General features: G+C 42.9%; 1 protein-coding gene across 3 annotated transcripts in view; it reads right to left on the reverse strand.

Annotated features, from left to right (window-relative positions):
* FHIP1A (FHF complex subunit HOOK interacting protein 1A) overlaps positions 1–14429 on the reverse strand; it is a 154330-nt gene that overhangs the window by 107875 nt on the left and 32026 nt on the right. For 2 of the 3 annotated variants that reach the window (XM_059721980.1, XM_059721978.1), the window contains exon 2: positions 7825–7959. The gene's annotated coding sequence lies outside the window, so the exon portion shown is untranslated. Of the gene's footprint in view, positions 1–7824; positions 7960–8020; positions 8128–14429 lie in introns of all 3 variants that reach the window. The other variant, XM_059721979.1, reaches the window with a different exon arrangement.

The raw sequence follows: 14429 nt of genomic DNA on the forward strand, positions 1-14429 counted from the left end.
AAATATATGACATCAACCTCTTCTCCTTTGTCCAAGTGATGTGTCACCTGGTCATAGAAGGAAATGAGGTTGGTCAAGCAAGACCTACCTGAAACAAAGCCATTCTGGCTCTCTCTCAGAATGTTGCCTTCCATTAATGTTGCCTCTCCAGCCCTTGGTGGACAGGCTGAATGTTACTTAGGAGGCAAAGCAATCCAGGAAAGGTCTTGTTGAGGAGAATGAGACTTCCTTTTTGCCAGACAGAGGATTATAGACAGGCTGACCATAAGGAAATTCAGGACATCCAGGACACTGTCCTCCCTCCCCCACTCTCCCAAGTCAGTGGCACTACAGGCAGAGGTGGGGGCAGGGTGGTATGATGCACTGGGCATGCTTGCCTGGCACACCATGTCACTCCACTTCCCCACTGGACTGCACCCTACGTCCCTGCATTTCTGGGATGCTCTTGTTAATTCTCAGCAGCCGGCTGGGATCAGCCTCTGAAATCTAGGACTGTCCCACCTAAACCAGGATGTATGGTCACCCTAATCATAAAGAGCTTCTGTGCTTTTTTAACTGAGTGCCTAACATCTGCTTCTTGAAGATACCTATTGGCAATTGACTTTATTCCAGTTTGCAGTTTCAAAGGGTCTCTCATATAGTAAACCATTAAAGCAAGTACTTAACCATTAAAGCAAGTACTTCTAAAATTACATGTTTCCAGTTGCTATTGTGCCAATGTATGCACTATTATTTAGTGACTTGCTATATCCCGAGATCAAAGTGAGCCAACAGCTGGTACTACATCATATTAACATTTCTGTAATGGCACCACCAGTTTTCTTCTCAGAGATAAAGTATGGGAGAGAAAAAAAAGTAGAACAACAGAGAAGTTAAGTCAGAGCTGATGGTATCCTATTGTCTGACCAATAAGCCTACTTGGAAACCTGTTTAGCTTTCATCATTTTCCTGTCCTCTAAAACAACAGACATTTAATGAAGCAGCAAAGAGATAAGAGAATTCTGAATTAGAAGGCATACAAGCTAAAACTACAGTAGTACAAAGATTTCCATGGAAAAGGCTACTACTATCATGTGTAGTAAGGGTAACAAACATTTTGTGGAGCATTATTTAAAGCAGAGTTTCATAGATTTCATAGACATTAGGGCTGGAAGGGACCTCGGAAGATCATCGAGTCCAGCCCCCTGCCCCACGGGCTGGAAGTCAGCTGGGGTCATAGGAGTCCAGCAAGATAAGCATCCAAAAGAGTTCTCAACCCATGGATTGCAAGAATATTTCAAAGGCTCTCAAACAAGTGCCAGAAAAACACATGGGTTTTCCCTTGCAGGCGGGCACCATTCTAGCCTCTGAGGGACTGCTTGGGGCATGGCCAGCATGCAGCCAGGCAGGGTCATGGGAGCAGCTCCAGCAGCTGGATGCAGGTAAGTGTATGTTGAGCAGGTGTTAAAGGGCTTGGGGACTGGCGGAGGGCAGTGTGTGTATGTGGTGGGTGGGGGGAGGGTGCCTGCCAGCATTGGAGGAAAGTGGCTGGGCACCGAGACTGCAGCAGGGCAGGGGGAAGGCACCTGCCCCCTTCAGTGGGGGAAGGGCCAGGGAGGAGCTGCGTGGCTGGGCTGGAGACACCAGGGCTGGTACCATGCACATGGGAGTGGGGCAGTCAAGAGACACTGCTCGGCAGGGCGGGAAGGGCTGTGACCAGGCTGCCTGGTATCTTCAGCAGGGCTGGGGACCAGGGGAAGGGGCCGGGGGGGGAACAGGGGGCTGCGGGTTGGCAGTTAGGGGCTTCAGCATGGCACCGGGGGGGAAGGAGACTGTGCGTCGGGCACCGGCAGGGCCAGGGGGGTGTGGGTCGGGACAAGGCATTGATCTTGGCAAATGGATACAAAAAAGGTTGAGAACCACTGATTTAAAGCACTGTTCAGTCAAGCATGCTAATGTTTGTACAGTGACTTGAAAGGCTTCCAGTACCAATAGCAACGTTTCTTCTGGTTTTGTTTGATGACCAGAAATAAAACTGACTGAACACCCTCCCTCCAGCACATATTAACAGAGTAGCAGATTCGGATGTAAAGGTAGAAGTATGAAGTCTAGTGTAAGACTATTTTTCAGTAGATATTTTTATTATGACTGAAGGCAGCAGATTTTCTACTTACTGTATGTACAGTGATCTGTCTTACTACCCACCATTTTATAACAGACCTGCAAATACCTCCTTCATGCACTTCCCTAGACAAATTAAACTGGTCTGCAGACTCAGAAGTCTAACCACTTCACATTTGTAGAGGAGTAAAACCGTTCCATGCCAGTGATCTAATGCAAGGGGAGGTTTAACCATCCAGTGCATTATTTGATAGCCTGTTTTATTGTCAATGTTGCTAATTACAAAACATCAGACAACTCAGAGTACTGCCCTAAGAATGGAACAATGAAGGGTGGAGTTAACCAGCGGTGCTCAACTTCTGGCCTGTGGGCCAGATGGGCCTGTAAAGGTCCAAACATTTGGGAGCAGGGGAATGGTGGCAGCATTAATTGACCCTCCCCCTGCTGCCATATTTCCAGATCCAAGAGAAACCCAGAGGCCTAGATGACATGGCCCTGCATGCTAGGTAACGTCAGCATGTGGAGTTGCTCCATAGACATATCCAACATGTGGGGTCAGACTGGCATGCAGGGTTAAGATGGCACATGGCCAGATCTAGCATACCAGATCACATTCACAGACCAACCTCACATGCTGACCCTGCACTGGATCTGGACCACAGACAAACTCTGTGCCATTCATCTGGCTGGTGGGGCCAGATAAGTTGAGCACTGCTGAGTTATGCCTAGGGACCTACCTAATTCACAGGGGCTGTCCTCTGATTTCACAGTCTGATCACAGCACTGGTTGCCATTTTTGCGGTGGAGTAAAATGCCTATCTGTCAATCTCCAGGGAAGGGTGGGATTTTCGGGGCTCCTCAACCAATCAGAGAGTGGAAAGCCCTCCCACCCCTCCTTGAAGATTGGCAGATAGCCGTCTGTCAATTTTGGGGGACAGGCAGGATTCCAGGGCCCCTCAACCAGAGGTGTGGGAGGACCTGCTATGCTCTACCACAAGAATCTCCCCCACTTGCCCTCCCCTCTGTGCTTCAAGACACCAGGGCTTCCTGTCCATGTTTTCAGCTCCTTCCCACCCACTCTACCCCACTTGCTGACTGTTTTCCAGCTTTTTCATGGGGACCAGGCATTTCATGAGGGACTAATCAAATTTGCAGTTTCCGCAAAAATCACAAAATCACAAATTTGGTAGGTCCCTATTTATGCCATTTCCCATCTCAACACAATGTGGGTGTTAGCAAATGATGAACTACAGCCTGTAGCAAATCCATGCAGGATTTCACTACTAAGTATCACAGCTGTGCCTTGTTGAAATTAGTCTTTTTACAACAGGCAACTGGGTTCCTACCATTTTGTTTCCAATTTCCCTATTGTTAATTCATGAAAAAGACTGGCAAAGCATCACACCCATTATAAAATGATGCAGTGGATCTTAAGGACTTCAGTTCAGAAATGGCACCTTGAAAACACTCAAAACAACAATGAACAGAGCAATACAAAAAACCTACTAAATACACTTAGCTGACAAGGACGCTATGAGAATTAAGATGAAATGACAATGCACCTCATTTTCAGCACTCCTACTACTATCAAAAAAACACTCAAGTAAAATTTGTTATCACTGCAAGAGTAAATAAAAAAAGCTTCATGTCAATACCTTTACTGTTACCACATTCAAGACTACAAAGTGGTTTGTGGTGCACTAAGTCACTATTTCCCTCACATCATGCTGACAGGATAACCCATCTCACTCAACCAATCACTTTCTCTGTTAAGTTTAATACCATGTTCTCTTTTCAAAATGATAAAAGTATTGTTAAAATAACATGGAAAGATTCATTTTTCACTGTTTTCTCTTGCCCTCCCTTTCTTCCCATAACCTCTAAATTCCAGCTTCCTCCAAGTCCTACACTCTGGCAAAATCAGCAAAAATAATATTGGTGAGTGTACTTCTGGGCATCAAGAATGGTACTCCTAGATTGTTCAGAGACATCATTATGAAACAGTGCTACCAGCTAGAAGCTGAATCCTGCGAAGTGCTCACTTAGGTCACTAGCCTGAACCCAACCTACCAAGTGCTGAGAGTATTCAGTTAAGTCAGAGGAAATACTCATATGCTCAAAGTTAAACAAGTGCATGACCACAAGTGCTTAGACCAAGGCTGAAGATCCCAGCACTCCACAGACGGAGCAAAAAGCAGCCGGAGGGTGAAAACGGGAATCAAATCTAGGCTTTTGACATGCCTGCTATAGAGCATTAATCCAAAGTTCTCTCTAGTTTGGCTCATGTTTGATAAAATTGCAGTTTGTTCTGTTCATGCAATTGATCACACACACTCCCTTGGAGAGCAGGAGCTGGAGAGACTTTGCATTCAATGATTCTATCTGTTTTAGACTAACTATTTTAAGGAAAAGATCAACCAACAGCTTCTTCTACTGTAACACTGAAAGTTTCAGTGTTTGAATCTCATGTGTCAGGGCTCAAAAGGTTATGAGACTAGCTTAAGTATGATAACTTGTTTTAAATAAATCAAGTTGGGGGTTTTTGCTTTCTTCAAGCTTTTCTCTATTATCACAATTCTGAAGTTGACCGAGTGCATCATTTAGTGTTTTTCATAAATCTCCAAATACTCAAATTTTACAACAAAACGTAGCAATAAAATAGAGGTCAAATAGTACTTAAAAGTTTTTTAGCAGACCAAGAAATACAGTTACATTCTGGGCACTGAGATCATATATAAATTTCACCAATGTCCTGTAGCCGCCCACTGCCATCAACAGCAAGCTGTCTTTATTGAGAGTAGGACTGGACTCAAATGACAAAACACTTTGTAAACAGAAGAAGACAGCAATTGTCTGAAGCGATTACTGAATGAAATCTACCCGTGAGCCAAAGCAAGAATTACACATCCCCCATTATGAAACAATACCAAACTGCAGAGTATAGAATAAAAATATACATAATAGTATTTGGAACAATGAAAGAACAAAATGTTAAAAAACACAACAAATTGTTTCTTAAACTAACACAAACAAAACAAAACTGCATCATACAAGAATATTTAGATGTCAGGCTATGTCTATACCTCAGTCTTCAAGTTTAGGTTCCGGAACAGCTTCTGAGACCTGTAATTTCCCTTCCTAAATTAATCCTGTATTTCAGTTTCTTCTGAATAATGGATGACAACCGCCTGTCTACCATAAATCCATCTCAATTTCACTGAATACACAATAATTAATTTAAATGAGTCCCGTAGCTGTTACTTGACTGTAGAAAAATCTTTGACATCACATCATTTAAATGCAGTGTGATTGGGATAATTCTATTTTTAGCAATAAAAATCAGGAGTTTGCCTTCCTGCAAAATTCCTCTTATGGACAACCAAAAATTCACATACAAGACTAGCCAGCAAAATCTATGGAAAACTAGATTTTTCCCAGGCAACGATCAGAGTTACACTTCATTATTCTTCCTACTTAAAATCATAAGATCATAAAGTCATAGAAAATGAGGGCTGGAAGGGACCTCCCAAAGTCATCTAGTCTAGCTCCCTGTTTGAGGCAGAATCATCCCTATCCAAACTATCCCATACAAGTCTTTGTCTAACCTATTCCTAAAACTACATAATCCTGTTGCATAACTACAACAAATTGCCCAAGCATACCAAAAGCACCCTAACCTGTCACAGGTAAAGCAGTGGGACAAACGCAGTCAGTGTCCTGCCACTGCTTCAGTTATTAAGATCCCAAAGTTACTGCACACAAAAAAATATTTCTAGCAATGAAATCTACAATTCTAGTTTTATCAGGCTTATTTAAATGCACACTGTTCAGCATTCAATGAACTGAATATTGTATCAGATACAGTATGACAAGTACTTGTTTTCAGCCCACTATAAAATACATTTAACTTTTTACAAAATGTAGTTAACTGTCAATAGTTGTGTTTTCCACTACAGTACGCATGGAAAGTCAACCAACCTTGCCTACTAATCTCAGGATTCAAAATGGCTGCTCTTCCTTCTGTAGGCCCAATTTGATAGCAGAACTTTAGACATGAGAGAGACATCTTTAAATGGCAACTAAGCTTTGATTTTAGGCTTCCAGCTCTTGTACTTTTGCTCCACTCCTTCAGCTGCCAAAACAAGCTTGCTGAGCCAGCAGGAATTAAAATCCACAGTTGGTTGAGCACAGTAGCCTACAAATATCACTAATGTTTGAGGGCCCATGGCATTTCCTCATCAAAACGTTCTTTTTGCATTAATCTGAACTCTTAATTTATCCAATGAAATGATGCCCAGAATGAAATGAAATAGTCCAGGTATAATCACTGTAGACAGTTATAGGGCTAACCTTCACTAGAACACTGGATCAAATTAATTAACATGCAGTTCATTTTTTTTCTTCAAACTGTCAAGTTTGTCACAACAATTGATCCTGAGGAAATTCTACTGAACAAACTCTTTCACTGCCCATTAATTAACCCCGATTCTTCAAAGTTGTGTTCCAAAAACCCATCTAGTGAATTTAAGCATACATAGAGAGGGATACTTCCTCAACCCACATCTTCTCAGGTATGAAGCAGAGAACTGTACTGCCATTTTTGTGTTGTTGTTTTTGCACCCATGTCATGCTGCAAACTCATCTCTTTTCTACTGTTTGCTATCATCACAAGCAGGATTACTGCCTCCCAATTTCTTGATCCTCCTGAGCAATGGTGGAAGTATATTCTATCCAGCTAGAATAACTAGCATTTTTTCAAGCAGAATTTGATTTTGTTTTTTTGCCAATATATGCAACATGCACACTTTCAGGTGTTCTTTCTGATGGTGTACCTTTCTGTGCTCCACCAGGAATAGAACGAAAAGGTTAGGTTGTTGTGTACATCTCTTTTTTTTCTGTTTGGCACTGCCTAATTAGAAAGTGTTATATACTGAAGCACACAAATGGGATCCTTGCATGCTCTCAGAGACAGATGAGACGTTGACAGGAAGTAAAAGGAAATGGAAAAAAAAAAGATACAGAAGACATAAGTAGAAGAGAAACCAATTTAAACAAAAAATAAAAAAAGGCAAGGGTCAGCAACCTACGGTTTGTGGCTTGGATCCAGCCCATGAAGAGCTATTTTTCCAGCCCACCAAGGATGTTTGTGCAAGAATGTGCTATCTAATGGTTGCGTCAGTCAGCTGCAGGCTCCGGCCCACTACCTTTATCAACTACCACCTCCATCCGGAGAAGGGCCAAGCTGTGTTACTTCAGCCAGAAACAGATCCAGGATTTTACAAAGGGGGGTGCGGTTACAGCAACCAGTGCTGCAGGTATGACTGCACTCCTCTTTCCCCCCTGTTCTCAGCATCCTTCCCCTGTTCCCCTCCCCCCACAGCCAGGGCAAGCAGACAGGGCTGCAAGAGCAGCAGCTGAGAACTTAAGTCCTAAGAAAGGTAAGCATTCCCTTCCCCTCATCTCTATCCCTTCTCCTCCAACCTGTCACTGCCAGGTGCTGTCCTGGGGGTGAGAGGAGCTCTTGTGTGCTCCAGCTGGGCTGCAATGGGGGTCCATTCACCAGGGACTTTGCTCCCAGGCTGGACATTCCCCATGCAGCCCAGCTGCAGTAGGCAAGCTACCCACCCCCTCCTAGTGGCAGACATGGGAGGGGGGAATAGGAGGGGAGGAAGGAGAGGGGAGAGGAGCATGTAGGGGAAGGGAGGAGGTGGGGGGAATGCTTACCTTGTTTGACAAGTTGGTGACTGCTGCTCTAACAGCATGGTTGAAAAGGAGATGGGAGGGTGTGCCGGCACCACTGCTTCCCCTCTGGATCTGCCCCTGACTTCAGCCTGCTATTAGTTAAAAGATTGCTGACCCCTGGAGAAAAAGATACAAGAAGTATCCGTCAAAAGGGCTACTAGAGGGGCGGAAAACTTACTGTAGAAAGTGTATGCTACCCTGGAACTTGATCGCTGTATCCTCAACTTCTGTGGTTTATAAGGGAAGCTCAAGAGGTTTATTACTTCACAAGATTAGCACTCTAGTCTGCAAGAAAACAGAAAAGTCCATATTTTTCAGACAAAACAAAAGCAGATAAAAAATAAACATAAGAGGAGAGAAAAGTGAAGGGAAAACTCAAAAGGAGAGCAGAGCGTTTACTATTCAATATCAATATATTGAAGGGTATTCCCAATATTTCATAATATTTTGCTACAAGAAATACACAGATACATTAATTTAGGTGCAAACAGAGTATTATTATAGATGGGCCAGGAGCCAATTTTTACACTTACTGCTTAACACAGAACTGGATTTATTGAGCAGTTATATTTTACATTCAGATTTTAAGGTCCTATCAGCAGGTAAATGCTCAGACATAAAGCTTTTATATATTCCTGAAGCTCTCTGTATCTGTACTTTGCACCGAGAAAGTCCCATTTGCTAGCAGATACTGTCCTACTGCCAGTAATCTTGTTATAACAATGAAACAATGACATATTATATGCAAAGTAGAAATGGCTAAATACTAGTCCATTCATCTGCACATCTCCTTTTTAAAACAGGCAAAATATCTAAAGTGAAAAGTAGTGTAAAAGTGATACTGTACCCATAAGAGGCAAGAATTTTTTAGAGTGATATCTTTTATTGGACCAACTATGTAGTTGGGATAAAGTTAGACAAACTTTTAAATGCAAGACATTCTTCCTCATGTCTCCGATCACAGGAAGCCAGGCACAGCATAGAGAAAAAACAGCAGAGGGGAGGGGTAGTAGACACACAATTAGCTGAAGAAAAGAACACGATTACTGTGAGATCAAGGTCTGCCTAAAGGCAGCAGGGTCATTATCACCTCTCCTGCATGGAAAGAATTCAGGGGTTCAGTAAAATATACTGCGCCAAAAAAACTGCTATTAATGTTTAGTACTTGGTTCTTAATATCCAGCTCTGATATACACAAAAAAAATCCACAGGCCTACCTTAAGTTTATGCAAATACAATTATCTTACTATGCATATTAAAATGCAAAGCACAGCCTCTTGTTAATTTTTCACTTGAAGGAACTGCAGCACTTCTGTGAGAATCATTTAGCAGAAGGTCTTGGAACAGATTCTCTATAACCATCTCAATTTGTCCTTCATTTCCTCCCCACCCACAAGATAAACTTGCATATGTAGATTAGTTTAAATTGTAAGAGCAATAGTCCATAAATCCAAGACAAAAAGATGATGTGCTGTCAGTGACTTGTCCCATCAACACCCATTTTAAAACCATGTACCCACCCACATAAAATCAGGTAAGTGTTCAATTCACCTCTCCAAATGTAGGAAGAACACGCCCCTATTACACTAACAGTTCTATGTTTAGAAGATATTTTTGGCATGATACTGTTAACAGCAAATTACAGGAGATATGCTGTCCCTATAAATACAATGTAAAATGGCAGTGAAGTTAGGAATAGGCAAAACTTTCAGGTATATCTGAAGTCATAATTCAAATTATAATAATCCATACACCAAACAGGCATACACAGTAGTCAGTCTCTGGACACCAAGAGTCAGATTATTTTCAGCAGCTGTTTTCAGATTGCCTGTCAGTAATAACACACATCTTTTGCTCTGAATAGTGTGGTAAAATAACACAGCCAAATAAAAGCCAACACATACCAAATAATTAATTACATTGCATGTAATTAATATTGTGCTTTGGAGTTGCACACAAAATCTGCATCTTAAATCATAAAGATTATTAATATATAGCCCTGTAATCAAGATTCTTTAAAGTAACAGAATGCTAGAGAAAGCAATAAAGGCACAGCTTTTAAGAGGGCAAATAAATACATTGACAGTGGCTGGCTGCATTAAAGTTCAAAGTATTCGAGACAGCAATGCTGCATTGTGAGACACAGCATTTTCCTGCACTCAAAACACTCTGCATCCAAAGGCTCAGGTCATGAGGAATAGAATTATAGGTTTCAAAGTAATACAGAGTAGAAATTGCAGAGCTTAAAAAGAAAAATCTTATCCACTAATCATATGCATATTTGGAAGTAACCTCAAAAAACAGTTTGGCTGCTATCTTTTTGGTGGTCTTGTCTCATTTTGGAACTATTCAGCAGTGAGAATTTTTATAACATTCTGTTTTTGCATTGCCCAGTAATGTGCAATCCATACATGGAATTAAGAAAAATTTTGAGCAGCTCCCCATACTTGTAAGCTTCACTTGGCTGCCTACTCCCATTGTGAAATTCTTTTGGTCTACTTTCTTAAAGAGGATTTAGAACAGGAAAATTAAAGGGAAAATGCTAGCAAACCAACCAACAACTGCATTAGACTGAAATCCAACAACAATAAAATCTACATACAAAGCTTTATACCAAGGTCATATCAGTACTAAGAACTGGACTTGCATATTGGGTCTGAAGGCCTGGTCTGATCTTCCTTGAAATGTTTCTTTTTATTTCATCAGGATTGTTCTACATCTTTAAATAAAGATGGAAATGAATGAGAAGGAAGCCAATTCACAAGAGAAAATAATAAAAATATTTTAAAGTTACCTTAATATTATCTGAGATGTCTATAATGTTTTTTTTATTTACCTCTTTTATATACTGTAGAAGACCAAATGATATAAAGCTATATCTTGTGATATTTAATAATCTATTCATTTCAGTAAATGCTTCATTTTCATTAAGAACAATAGACAATGTAGCCTTCTAAATTTTCCTTTACTAACAATTCAGCAGTGAAAGGACATGTTATTTTAAATGAGATACAATGGTATTTTGATGAGACTATTTGAAAGCATACAACTTGGTTTTCTTAATTCTGTTTTAAAATGATTAGGACAAAAAGAACAGGTTTTGGATGAAACAAGGGATCAGGCATTTTGTGCATTTAACAAGTAATGCTAGGGTTAACATATGCCTGGACATGTCCTCTTTTTAGGTCCACTGATCTCTGTCTGGGGATTTTTTTTTAAATATGACCAAATGTCTGGGGTCTTGGTCTACTCAGCATCAAAGTTTTTCCCAGCAGTTCCTGGCTTGCCCTAGCATCAGGGCCAGGAGTCTGCAGGTTGGGAGTGAGAGGCAGCAGCAGAGCTGCTGGGGCTGTGGCCTGGGAATGACAGGCAATGGCATGGGCAGGGGCAGGGCACCAGCATGTCATTTCCCTCCCTCCCATCATACCCCCCCCCCCATGTCCTCTTTTATGAAACGGGAAATATGGTAACCCTAAAGTTACCTTAAATAATTAAAGGCCTGATCCTGCAAGGTGCTAAACACCCTCTAGCCTAGTTTCACACTTCAGCTTCAGCCAAACTTCAGAATTTATATCTGAAGTCACAAACAAAGGAGGATGCTAAGAACACTCAGCCCTCTCAAGATTAGGCCCTTATAAAGCAACTAGCTAATTGCCCATCAAGAATGAAGGGGGGGGAGTAGGCAGGGATGGAGCCCCGTGCTACTCCCCCTCGGGCTTGCTCCCCCTGCCCTGCGTCAGGCCTGGGCCCAGGCCCACTCCTCCCCTGCCCCCACTGCCACTGCTGCTGCCATGGCGCGCCTGCTCCTCCCCCCACTGCTGCCGCGTCAGCCCTGCAGGTGGCGACAACAGAAGGGAGGAGGGGCGGGCCAAGGCTGGCACCAGTGGCCTTGCCCCTCGCAGCATCCCAGCCCCGCTCCCTGCCCACAGCACCACTGCCATCACTTCCAAGAAACTGGCTCCCCCCCCACCACCACCACCACTCCATTGTCGCCACCTGCAGGGAGCAGGGCAGGGGGAGGGCGAGACCAGCAGTGCTGTGTCCCCCCCATCATGGCAGTACGCTACTACCTGTCCAAATGCTTCTTCGAAATCTGATTGGCTGTTTGTCAGCCAATCAGAGTGCGAATAAAGCGTTATGGGCAGACAGACAGACTAAGGCTTTTATATTAGAATACACGGGGTTAGAAAGAATACAGACATCATTCCTCTAACCAAGCCTTCCATAGGGTAAGGTAGAAGCGAAGCCCTTGTAGTTCACTTAACTCATCCTGAACTATATCAAGTCAGTTGGCATGTACATGCTAGTTGGCGTATCTGGCTCAAGTAACTTATAAAAAGGATACTGTGGCTCTTAGGTGAATGCAGATGCTAAGTCTACATATCTTCCACAGCAATCTCAAGACAGCTGCTAAGAAACAGCCTCTCTAGCTCACCTCTACTCCAGGTGCATCACTTCCCCCGCAAAAAAATATGGAGCAAAGTATAATAGTAACTTTCTGATCCAGGGATACTGTCAAACCTGGATGTACTCCTGAGAGTAGTAGGTGTTGTTCTAATGCAATCACTCTCAATCTTTTTAGATTCAAGGAACCCCTCAGAAAATGCCAGCTCTTAGTTTTCACTTTTTTTAATACAGAAAAATAATAGAGCAATTCTTCCATAGCAAAGAACGCAGAAAGGCCTCAGCAGGTCAGAGTATTTTTAACACTATGAATTGCTATTTGAAATCTCTTTATCTTGTGAGTCATGTTTGTATGCCACGTGACACCCCATGCCATCCTCGGAAAGATTTCAAGGCAATCTAGGGGTGCCCTGATCAGAATCACTGCCAGAGCAAGCAGGCAGTTCTTCTTTTTCAGCAGCAGTCCTGGAATCGCCACAGAAGTGATTATAAACCACTCAATTTCAACTGAGGTGCCACAGGAGACTTCTGTGAGACCCTTTCAAAGGTGTCACACTGCCGCTGCCAGGTGGAACTGTTACATGTGCCCATTTCCAAGCAACACCATGTGGGTCCAATGCAGGAAGCAGCTGCATCAGGAGAGGGCACCCCACCTCAGCCCCTCTGAAGGGTGGTCGCAGTAGTATAACTAGACAGCACCAAGCAGGGCACAAACCACCTTAAAAAGGGCCCTCCAGGTCCCCTCCACCTGTGCCCTGGGCCATCATTTCCCAAACCTGGTGGGTACTTTGACACTCCCCTACAGTCCCCCCTGCCAGTTGCTCCAGCTCAAAGGGGAATTAGGGGAGGGTATGCGATGCTGCAGCAGCAGGGGCTACAAGAGCAGCCCTCAGGGAGGGCTAGAGAGGCGGCAGTAAATATGAGTGCTGCAGAAGGGGTGCAGAGAAATACATGAAGCAGGGCAGAGAGGACCAAGGCACAGGAGGCATGCTAAAGCACAGCAGGCGAAGGGTACCCATTGAGAAAATGCTGGCCCAGGTCACATACCTTACCTGTTACATCTCTGGGAGGTCATACAGCATACATTGCAGTTAATGCCACCCCTACCTCGGCTGGGCTCTGGAGTAAAGCAGCACCACTGTAGACTCCAGTGCTGATTCTGTAGGTAGGGATCAGGCCCCCGACTTGTGTGCTGGGCAAGCTGTTCCCTCTCCCAGTGTGCTGGGCAAGCTGTACCTTCAAGCACCAGCTGGACAGCATGGCATACAAATACCAGGTGGCATTTGTCCTAGGAAGCAAGAGAGGCCATCTAAGCTAAACTCAGAAAAGTTAGAGGGTTGCTTTGAATCTAAAAAGGTTGAGAACCACTGTTATTGACACACTCAGTGCCCCTGCTAATTGGATGGGTCACTGGATCAAAAGACCACAGGGCTGAGACTCACATTCATAGCTGTGCCTTTCCAAAAGCTACGGCTTTGGAAAGGAAATAAGCCCTAAAATAATCTAACATTTAGGTCTGTCTTGATTAGACTATAAAGCCCACAAATTGACTTGTACTCCAATATGTACTAGCTTGCCTCATCTATTTTTGAGACTAGGAACATGCTAGCCAATGTACTACTAAAGTAAAAAGACTCATGTTTTTCAGTATGGAACTAGTACCTCTAAGCCATCTTTCCTGTTTTAAGCTTCACAAAAACATGGCAATAAAACGAATCACAGAAGACTGACTCAAGAGACAATTACAGGCAGCCCTTTAAGAGAAGTGGAGTAAACAAATCCAAAGCCCTTTTCTATTTCAAAATCAAGAGGAAAAAAGTATTCATATTCACAATAGGAAAAAAAAATCAGTAAGTTTACTCAGACTTTTAGCTTAGGTTCTGATGAAAAATGCTGCCAAGTTTTGGGCTGGCTTTTTCAATATATTGTATTTGCCTTGCCTTGCCTTTCAAAATGCAAGACCAGTTTTTCTTGTTTTGTCTGAACAAGCAACAGCTTAACTCAATGGCACAAAAGTGTTGCACCTACTCAATTTGCTATTTTTGGCTACCTATGCCAGGTGTTTTGGCTTCCCCAGTACAAGCTCTTTACTGCCTTGATACCCATTGTTTACAGTTTTCAAAAAACAGTATTTTTTGCCAGTAGTTCTTTCACTTGCTCTGCTTAATTTACTGTTTTCCCCC

This window comes from Alligator mississippiensis, chromosome 2 (genome assembly GCF_030867095.1).
Source record: "Alligator mississippiensis isolate rAllMis1 chromosome 2, rAllMis1, whole genome shotgun sequence".
In the NCBI taxonomy this organism is placed as follows: Eukaryota; Metazoa; Chordata; order Crocodylia; family Alligatoridae; genus Alligator; species Alligator mississippiensis.